The sequence below is a fragment of the Schistocerca americana genome, unplaced genomic scaffold (genome assembly GCF_021461395.2).
Source record: "Schistocerca americana isolate TAMUIC-IGC-003095 unplaced genomic scaffold, iqSchAmer2.1 HiC_scaffold_73, whole genome shotgun sequence".
NCBI lineage: Eukaryota > Metazoa > Arthropoda > Insecta > Orthoptera > Acrididae > Schistocerca > Schistocerca americana.
In genome coordinates, this window is record NW_025726489.1 from 327199 (window position 1) to 338203 (window position 11005).

Below are 11005 nucleotides of genomic sequence, written 5' to 3' on the forward strand. Positions count from 1 at the left end.
CGATAATTATTTTTATATACGTTTTTATGATATTTAATACTAAAAACATGCAATTTAAAAATATATAAAGTAAATTTATTTCTTGAACATGACATGATGCAGGTGAGGTGCATATGTGTACAAATAGTTGTGCACTCTGTTGTGATAGATAAATTGCGCACGGATTGTAGTAAAATTTCCGCAGGAATTTCGGCAATTGCTTCTCGGACCTTAAGTTTCAACCAGTAAACTCCAGATTCTTTAACGAATCGAACTCCCATACATAAAACAGTGTAGCATTACATGAGTATGTACAATATAGTCGGATCTACTTTGCGTCACGTGAGTGTAGGGGGACCCATGACGTCATATCAACTTGAGATTTTTTTGTAGATGTAATTCATTACTTAATTTTATTGATTATTTGCAAAGTAAAGAATTTAATTATGTACCACATTTAATAGGTTATGACTTTTAATGAGACAGATATAAATATGTCCTGACTTAGCAAATCACATTGTTGCATTATGCATGAAATGTTTTCTCTTTGTAACAATAAACTTCTGTGTTGCTCGAGTGCGCGATCGAGTAGTCGTCGAGTGCGAATCTTCTGCAACTTTCATGAATGGGCATAGAACTGTTAATTTACAGCCCGAAGTTCATTTAAAAATTATTTTAGGGAACCACGGCCCGACTTTGGTACAAACAAATCGAGCGCGAATTCTCAAATATCGGCGTGGAGTTTAAGATACGCAGCTGGATATCGGGTGTTATCGTCGCGTGTATGATTCAGTAACATTAACTGCAATTTACGGACATTAGCTTGATTATAACTATCAAAGACGTATATGAGCGGCATAGTAATCGTCTTGATGCTTAAAGCACGCGATAAGCGATTTACTGTCGGGATACGACAAATATTAATCATTGCATATCAGCTAGTTGATACGTTGCTTACAAGGGAATCTTTCCATCGCACCCCTCTCAGATTTAGTTATAAGTTGGCACAGTGGACAGGTCTTGAAAAACTGAACACAGATCGGTACAGAAAACAGGAAGAAGTTGTGTGGAACTATGAAAAAAATAAGCAAAATATACAAACTGAGTAATCCATGCAGAAGATAAGCAACATCAAGGAGAATATGAACTCAGGAGCGCCGTGGTCCCGTGGTTAACGTGAGCAGGTGTAGAATGAGAGGTTCTTGGGATTGATACGCCTGGGCATTGAGTCAAACAGAGCTTGGATGGCGTGTACAGGTAAAGCTGCCCATGCAGCTTCAACACGATATCACAGTTCATCAAGAGTAGTCACTGGCGTATTGTGACGAGCCAGTTGCTCGGCCACCATTGACCAGACGTTTTCAATTGGTGAGAGATCTGGAGAATGTGCTGGCCAGGGCAACAGTCGAACATTTTCTGTATCCAGAAAGGCCCGTACAGGACCTGCAACATGCGGTCGTGCATCATCCTGCTGAAATGTAGGGTTTTGCAGGGATCGAATGAATAGTATAGCCACGGGTCGTAACACATCTGAAATGTAACGTCCACTGTCAATGCGAACAAGAGGTGACCGAGACGTGTAACCAATGGCACCCCCTATCATCACGCCGGGTGATATGCCAGTATGGCGATGACGAATACACGCTTCCAATGTGCGTTCACCACGATGTCGCCAAACATTGATACGACCATCATGATGCTGTAAACAGAATCATCAGAAAAAATCACTTTTTGCCGTTTGTGCACCCAGGTTTGTCGTTGACTACACCATCGCAGGCGCTCCTGTCTGTGATGCAGCGTCGAGGGTAACCGCAGCCATGGTCACCGAGCTGATAGTCCATGCTGCTGCAAACGTCGTCGAACTGTTCGTGCAGATGGTTGTTGTCTTGCAAACGTCTCCATCTGTTGACTCAGGGATCGAGACGTGGCTGCACGATCCGATACAGCCATGCGGATGAGATGCCTGTCATCTCGACTGCTAGTGATACGAGGCCCATGGGATCCTGCACGGCGTTCCGTATAACCCTCCTGAACCCACTGATTCCATATTCTGCTAACAGTCATTGGATCTCGACCAACGCGAGCAGCAATGTCGCGATACGATAAACCGCAACCGCGATAGACCTTTATCAATGTCGGAAACGTGATGGTATGCATTTCTCCTCCTTACACGAGGCATCACAACAACGTTTCACCAGGCAACGCCGGTCAACTGCTCTTTGTGTATGAGAAATCGTTTGGAAATTTTCGTCATGTCAGCACGTTGTAGGTGTCGCCACCGGCGCCAACCTTGTGTGACTGCTCTGAAAAGCTAATCATTTGCATATCACAGAATCTTCTTCCTGTCGGTTAAATTTCGCGTCTGTAGCACGTCATCTTTGTGGTGTGGCCAGTAGTGTATGTTATCTGTACAAATCTATTCCCGAAATTTCATTACGCTAAATTAATTAGTTTTTGGTATTGCTATTTTTTCCTGTCAGTTTAGAAAGTCGATAAGTGTTCTCAGTATGAAACACCTGATTAGAATAAAGTAAGTAATTTGCTCTCCATTTTAAACAAAGCTAGGATTTCGCGCATCTCAATGTTTATAACGCGATGCCTCTTTACCTATGAGCTCCACAATGTCCGACCCCGATAGCTGAGTGGAGCCGGCACGGTAGCTCAGCGTTTTCGGTCAGAGGGTTATCTGCCCTCTGTAATAAAAAAAACTGAGTTCATCTATCAACGACGAACTTACGACATCCGCCCCGAGCAGATGCAACAAACAAAAAAGAAAAAAAGTGGTCAGTGCGACAGAATGTCAATCCTACGGGACCGGGTTCGATTCCCGTCTGGGTCGGAGATTTTCTCCGCTGAGGGACTGGGTGTTGTGTTGTCCTAATCATCGTTAGTTCATCCCCATCGTGGCGCAAGTCGCCGAAGTTGTGTCAAATCGAAAGACTTGCACCCAGAGAACGGTCTATCCGACGGGAGACCATAGTCACACGAAATTTTGTTTTAGTTCTACAATGCTATGACTTTGTAATACAGTGATACATGTCGATACAATCTGCAAAATGAGTTGCGAATAGTCAATAGTAAAGTAGTAATACGAAGTCTGTTCAAAAACTTCCGGAACATTCGCAGTTTCTCGCCAGTGGTGTGTTGGAGCGAAATGCGGTTGACACCCCCGCACACGCCTGTATTTAATTTGTGACTGCCGGAAGTTTCGTTGTTCTACGTCTGTTAGATATTGTTGAGTATTTTATTGAGTACAGAGTCGCGAATTTCGAGATGGCATAGAGGAGCAACTCATCGATATTAAATTTTGCGTGAAACTCAAGGGAAGCTTTACAGAGACACACCAAATAATACAGGAAACCTACAGTAGTGAGTACTTAAGCCATACTCGGTGTTACAAATGGTTCACACGGTTTCGAAATGGGCGGACGAAAGTTAAGGGTGTCGCCCGTTCAGGATGCCCTTAGATGTCTACTGTGGTGTGCGTACTATAAGACCTTCAGTAAACACACCATCAGATTATTTGACTTGTCGCTCTAACGAAGTAGGCGAGTGTCAGCAATATGTCTCGTGGTCTTATCTTGGCGTGTTTATCTTCTGCCGTTAGGTCAGACGACAGAAATGCCACTTGCACGCTTAGAGTAGCAGATTGACGGTGACCAACTTTAAACAGAACTTGATCAATTTTCACACACATTTATTAAAATAATAAAAAGGCATAGATATTACATAACTTGATTCTGGAGCTGTTTACAGTTGACAATCTGAAGTTCCTTTGATCTTGGTACGTTAATCTTATTCTCCATATCTCTGATACTTGACAAAGTGTCTATACTTTTCTCTTCATGGCTATGTACAGGAATATGATAATCTTATTAGACGCAGACTGAAACTTGACGACAGACTAATGCAGACTAATCGGAGGTCTGTACACTCGTTATATGTCGAACATTCAGGTATCACTGCGCGAGTGTGATCCGCGAGGAGAAAAGGTTCTACGTTAGCAGCAATGTCATTGGCTGCGTGACATATTAATACGCGGATCGGCGGAAGCAGAATTTGGCCAAAGACAGGGCCATTTCGTAGTGCGGAGACGGACGAGCGCTGCGCCTGCGCTGTTGTGCTTAGCGGGGCGCGCTCTAGTGGGAAAGTTGTGTACGCGCTGACTACGCCGAACTATGTACACAACATCTGCCAACGACGCTCATGTCAGAAGCGTCAACGAAATTGAGCGTGTCAAACGAAGACTGACTGTCCGAGAGACTGCAGAAAAATGTAGCATTGCAGTTGGATCATGTCAATAAATCCTGACGTAGGATCTTGGAATGCATCGTGTCCCACAGCTCAAGAGCCGAGAACAGAAAGACCTTGGGTTCGCAGTCTGTGAAGAGCTTTTGGATCGCGCAAATGAGAAGGGGATGTTCATTAAGAAAATCATAGCTGGTGATGAGACGTGTGTCTACGGTTACGATGTTGTGTCCAAGGTTCAATCTTTACAATGAGTGGGGAAAGGTTCTCCAAGATCAAGAAAGGCTCGACAGGTCAGGTCAAATATCAAAGCCACACTGATTGTTTTCTTTGACTTTCTACATCTACGTGATTTCTCTGCTATTCACAATAAAGTGCCTGGCAGAGAGTTCAATGAACCACCTTCATGCTGTCTCTCTACCGTTCCATTCTCGAATGGCACGCTGGAAAAAAGAGCACTTAAATTTTTCTGCGCGTGCCCTTATTTCTTTTATTTTATAGTGATGATTATTTCTCCCTATGTAGGTGGGTGGCAACAGTATGTTTTCGCAATCGGAGGAGAAAACTGGTGATTGAAATTTCACGAGAAGATCAAATGGCTCTGAGCACTATGGGACTTTACATCTGTGGTCATCAGTCCCTTAGAACTTAGAACTACTTAAACCTAACTAACCTAAGGACATCACACACATCCATGCCCGAGGCAGGATTCGAACCTGTGACCGTAGCGGTCACGCGGTTCCAGACTGAAGCGCCTAGAACCGCACGGCCACACCGGCCGGCCATGAGAAGATCCCGTCGCAACGAAAAACGCCTGTGTTTTAATGATTGCCATTCCAATTCACGTATCATGTCTGTGACACTATCTCCCCTATTTCGCGATAATACGAAACGAGCTGCCCTTCTTTGTACTTTTTCGATGTCATCCGTCAGTCCCACCTGGTGCGGATCCCACACCGCACAGCAATACTCCAGAATAGGGCGGACAAGCGTGGTCTAAGCAGTCTCTTTAGTAGACCTGTTGCAGCTTTTAAGTGTTCCACCCGCAATATTATCTATGTGGTCGTTCCAATTATCTGTGTGGTCGTTCCAATTTAGGTTATTTGTAATAGTAATCCCTAAGTATTTAGTTGAATTTACAGCCTTCAGATTTGTGTGACTTATCGCGTAATCAAATTTAGCTGACTTTGAAGGATTAGTTAATCATGAATTCGTGCCACAGGGACAAACTGTTAATCGACGGTACTATCGGGACGTTTTACGATGCCTGCTAGAAAATGTGAGAAGGAAACGGCCTGAAATGCGGCGAGACAATTCATTTCCCTTGCATCATAACACACCCGCACATTCATCCCTGTTGCTGCGTGACCATTGCACAAAAAATCACTGTGCTGCCTCATCCTCTATACTCTCCAGTCCTGCAGAATTTTTTTATTTCCAAAGTTGAAAACCCCGTTGAAGGGCCGAAGATTTGCAGCGATTGATGAGATAAAAGAAAATTCACATATGACGCTTTGCGCTAGCCAGCGTGAGGGAAACCAAACTGCACTGAAATGGAAACTGGGTTGGCAGCGGTGTACCAATTGTGGAGGAGAATATTTCGAAGGATACCATGCACAATAAGTAAAAGGTAAGCTCAGAAAAATTTTGTGAACCAAGTTCCGGAATTTTTTTAACAGACTTCGTAAATGAAAACACCATGACTGCTACTGAAGTTTTACTGCATGGACAGAGAAAATACGCTACGGTCGCAGGTTCGAATCCTGCCTCGGGCATGGATGTGTGTGGTGTCCTTAGGTTAGTTAGGTTTAAGCAGTTCTAAGTTCTAGGGGACTGATGACCACAGATGTTAAGTCCCATAGTACTCAGAGCCATTTGAACCATTTTGAACCAGAGAAAATACTGAAAGCGATGAACTGTTTTTCCTTTCATCGCATTGTGAGGGAAGGGGGAGGGGATCCAATATTAATTTTTTTTTTCAAATACCACTTTTAAGGTTTTTGTAATATTTCTGCTGGGGACGGTACACGGTGAATGAAGCAGATTCTGTGGCTCCATGGACTTCAACGCATATTTTACTGGGATCAAGACTGTTTTTAATTTATCTTGAAGTATTTTAGATACATCGGTGATTTTTTTTCCAAGAGAAATGTTCTCAAAAGCTACCGAATGGTATCTGTCCAGTGCATGGTCAGCTACTGTTCAAAACTTGAGCTTCAGTTCCCCTACACGCTTCTAGCCTGAGGTACGATTTCTGAGTTTCTATTTGAGATATGACATGACTGCTTTATCTAGTTTGACTGCCCCTTGCACTTAGTAAACATTGTTGTTACAACTGCCTCGTGGTCGCTGATACCAGTTTCAGTACAGACATCCTCAAAGATGTCAGGTCTATTTGTTGTCATTATATTTGGCACACCTCCATTGTCAGCGAGCATCCATGCCGCACAGAACTAAGCACCCGCAGCTGCCTCCCACGCCTCCAAAGAAAAATACCGTATTTTACGGACTATAAGACGCGCTATTTCTTTGAAAACTTGCCTCCAAAACTTAGGTGCGTTTTCTACTCTAAAATAATATAAAAATGTCCAGTATTTGATTTAAAATTCCTGCCAGTCTTAAAAGTGGCCATATATTCGATGCCGCGGGGAACCTTTATAGTCTGGCAACATTGGATTCAATTGGCAGCAGCAATGCACCGAGGCGACGAACACGAGATGCGAGGATTCACATTCTTGCTAAAAGCTACGTTTTCCTAGCTGCGAAATTTGTCGCAGCGTGCTGCGGAATACGCTTGCGTCTACCGCTGTGTGATGTGGGTCGCAGGGCGCTGCGTGAAACGTTTACCTAGGCGCGGAAACTAAAAAATGATTTTTTTGTTAGAATTTGGCAACTGCACCTGATAAGAGTGATACGAGAACTACCTCCCGGTACTTTTTTTTTAAAAAAAACTCAATGAAAATTATTTGTTATTGAAATAGATTAATATTTAAGATTTTAAGAAAAGTTGATTTTTCGCGCTACTCGATATTTATAACGCCACATCTCCTAAACTGATATACAACAACATAACTTTATAGTTGCCTTCAGTAGTATATGTCAATATCGTCTGCAAAAGTTCTGGCCAATAGAGTCGGTAATAGTAGCACTCCGTCTTCAGACCACGAGTGGCCTACCGGGACCATCCGACCGCCGTGTCATCCTCAGTGGAGGATGTGGATAGGAATGGCGTGGGGTCAGCATACCGCTCTCGCGGTCGTTATGATGGTATTCTTGACCGAAGCCGCTACTATTCGGTGGAGTAGCTCCTCAATTGGCACCACGAGGCTGAGTGCACTTCGAAAAATGGCAACAGCGCATGACGGCCTGGATGGTTACCCATCCAAGTGCCGACCACGCCAGATAGCGCTTAACTTCGGTGATCTCACGGGAACCGGTGTATCCTCTGCGGCAACGTCGTTGCCTAGAGTCGGTATAATAGTGAAATAATAAATTAAAATGTAACGTCTGACGCGTAAAATTTAGCACACCAGCGTCCAAAATGTAGTAAGTGACAAACTTTTCCCATTTACGATTTGTGTGTGTGTGTGTGTGTGTGTGTTTGTGTGTGTGTAGGGGGGGGGGGGGGGAGAAAAACTTTCGAAAGGCTTGCAATAATTTTTACAGTTTGCTGGAAGTCGGGGGGTGCTGTAGTTTATCGTAGACGAGAGCAGTTTCGTGTGGTTCAATGGCGCGACGCTATTTCCTGCGCGCCGCGATGAGCTTTCTGCGAAGCCCGGTGCAACAGTAGCAGCGGAGACAGTGGAAGCCAGACATGCAGTGCAGTACTGAGCTAAAAAACTGTTAAGTTTTGGCGCTCCGAAAGTACATGGAAGTTAGGAAAGAGGAAGAGGCCTATACGTTATTAGAAAGAATACTCAGGAAGCGCAAAGCAGTGCGACAAATGTCCTTGCATCGTGAAGAAAGAGCATATAAAGTTTTAGGTACAAAACATTTGCTCGACGATGCGGAAAAGTTTTTAGGACTTTCTCAGATCCATACCCAACCAATTTCATTATCTGCTTTCGTTAATTGAAGACAAACAGCCTTATAACGCAGATCTATCAGAAATTAGTGAACTGCCCAAGGAGAATATGATACCCTTGGCAGGAACTGGCGGTTACGCCAAAGCTGAGGGACTCACTGTGAGAAGCGGATTCACTGATTCCTTCAATGGACCGAATTTTAATCGACGTTCACCGTACTGATCACAATAACGACATCCGACTCATCATAAATTTTGTTAAAAAATTAGTACAAATACATTGAACATAATAAAAGACATTTCTAATTACTTGTTTTATTCTTTTTTCTTCCGATTTCTGCCCAAATTAAGTCCATTTTCATTTGATTTTGTCACTCGGCGTCGGCCATATTCCACAAAATTTGCTTTTCGGAAGCCAGTTCGATAAGTTGCTCATCCTCGTAGCAAAGAAGCGGTCAGCCGAAATTTCTGGTGATTGTTTCTACGAGGTGTTTAAAAAATCTCCCCGCAATGCCATATGATTGTTAGCTGTGCGTGCTGTATGCCGCAGTGAGCAAACGAAATGAAACTCAGTGAAATACAAGTTATTAATTTATTGAATATTCATTTTTAATTACAAATTTTCACCTTAAATGTTGAAAGTGTCTCCCCTGTTGTCGAATACACAATTCAATTCGTCTAATCATGTTTACAAATATAATCTGTAACATTTGTTCTGTAACAGAAGCAGTGAACGTGGATATTGCAATTTTCAATTCATCGATGAATTTAGACGGTTTTTATAGATGTTGCTTTCGATGCGACCCCAGAAGAAAATGTTAGGAGATGTTAGGTCATGCGATTGTGGAGGCCAAAGTCCATGTGAAATTATGCGATCATCAAAAACGTCAGCAAGCAGTGACATTGAAACGCGAGTTGTATGCTTGGTTGCACCATCTTGTTGAAAATAACCGTTCAGTATTTCACTTAACACAAGTTCTCCTGTGAAGGGCTACAGAATATCACTGCAGTATCGTTGTGCGTTTATTGTTTCGTTGAAAAATATGCCACCCAGGATCCGACGTCTAGAAATTGCAATCCAAACTCCTATTTTCCCAGAATGAAGTGGTTCCTCATGAATACACAATGGATTTGCAGTACTCCGCATATGAGAAATTTGCGAGTTCATGTACCCGGATGGATGAAACCGCGCCTCATCAGAGAAAAAAGTGTCATTAAGAATATCCCTACCATTTTGTTGAACGAAATTTTTGAACCATTGACAATAATGCAGTCTCTTGCCATGATCAGTATTTTTCAGTTCTTGCACGACAGTCAAGTTGTATGGGAAAAGTTATAATTTTTTCCTAACAGATGTGTGGGCCGTTCCGACACTAAAATCGATTTCCTGGGCGAGTTTTCTTACTGACTTGTTCGGACTCGTGGACATTTCATCGGAAATATCGAGTAGCTTATCCTCAGACAAAACACTAGGACGACCACTTCTCGGTGCATCTGTCACTGAAGCCGTACTTCGAAATTTGTTAATCAAATCTCGCACAGTATCGCGATGTGGGAGTTTTGTCTCCGGGAAAACTGAATTAAATGTTTGACGAACTGAAACTGCGTATTTACCGCCAGCTTTGAACACTTGTTCGACTAAAAACACACGTTCTTCAATGGTTACCATTTTAACAGTAACAAAAACGAAACAAACGAACAAAGGAACCAAACTTAAACGTTCACGTCAACAAGTAACGACACACACCAACGATACTACTGACGCTGGCTGAGATAAACGAAACAGTGGAATCTTGGGAGAGCCCACTTGAAGGGAAGTAACCCAGGCAGGCGAACAATCACACGGCACTGCGGAGAGACTTTTTGAACACCCCGCATAACAACTCTGTTAAAAATTGTCTGTTGTTGCCTGCGCGCGCGAAACAAAACAGTGCAGCCGTCGTCTCGCTGCTGCCCAGTTCGACTACCCCCAGTTATTTATTTATCGTATGGCAATACAGACACATAAGAAACAAACAGATAAATCACTAATACAACAAACGTTAATAATTGCAAACCAAAAATACTAATATAACAAAGTTTATGGATAACAAACAAATATCAAGTCTATTAATATAATCTATCGACTCTGGAGTTGCGAACAGGAAGACGTCGGGGCTCCCATTATAGGCTCTTCTGGAACACTCTTCAACAATGTGGCTGATGGTCTGACTTTCTCCGCAGTCACACTGAGGGGATGGTATTTTATCCCATTTATACAGGGAGTAGGCACATCTGCCATGACGAGTTCTAATCCTATTTAGTGTGGACCACGTTTTGCGTGGTAGGTCAAAACCAGGTGGCTTTTGTGTGATGGAAGGCATGTTATGATTTTGCCATGCGTTTCATTTTTCAGACCATGCACTTGTGATACTGAAACCTTCTTGTACACAGTTCCTTGCTGTTCTTGTGGGCCGGTTCCTATATCGAAGCCTATTAGTGTTTGCAGCCTCAATGTCTTGGTGGATTGGCAGGCTTCAGTTTCCCATGATGTTTTTGTATTCACGTACAAGGGCGACAGTGCGTCGCAGGTGTGGCGGCGGGATGTGGCTTAATATTGGGAGCCATTGCGTTGGAGTGGGTTTAAATACTCCAGAAATCATCCTTAGAGTGTTATGCAACTGGACATCCACCTTTTTTACATGTGGGCTGTTTAGCCAAATCGGAGCACAGTATTCGGCAGCCGAGAATACAATTGCTAAAGCAGAGGCGCGG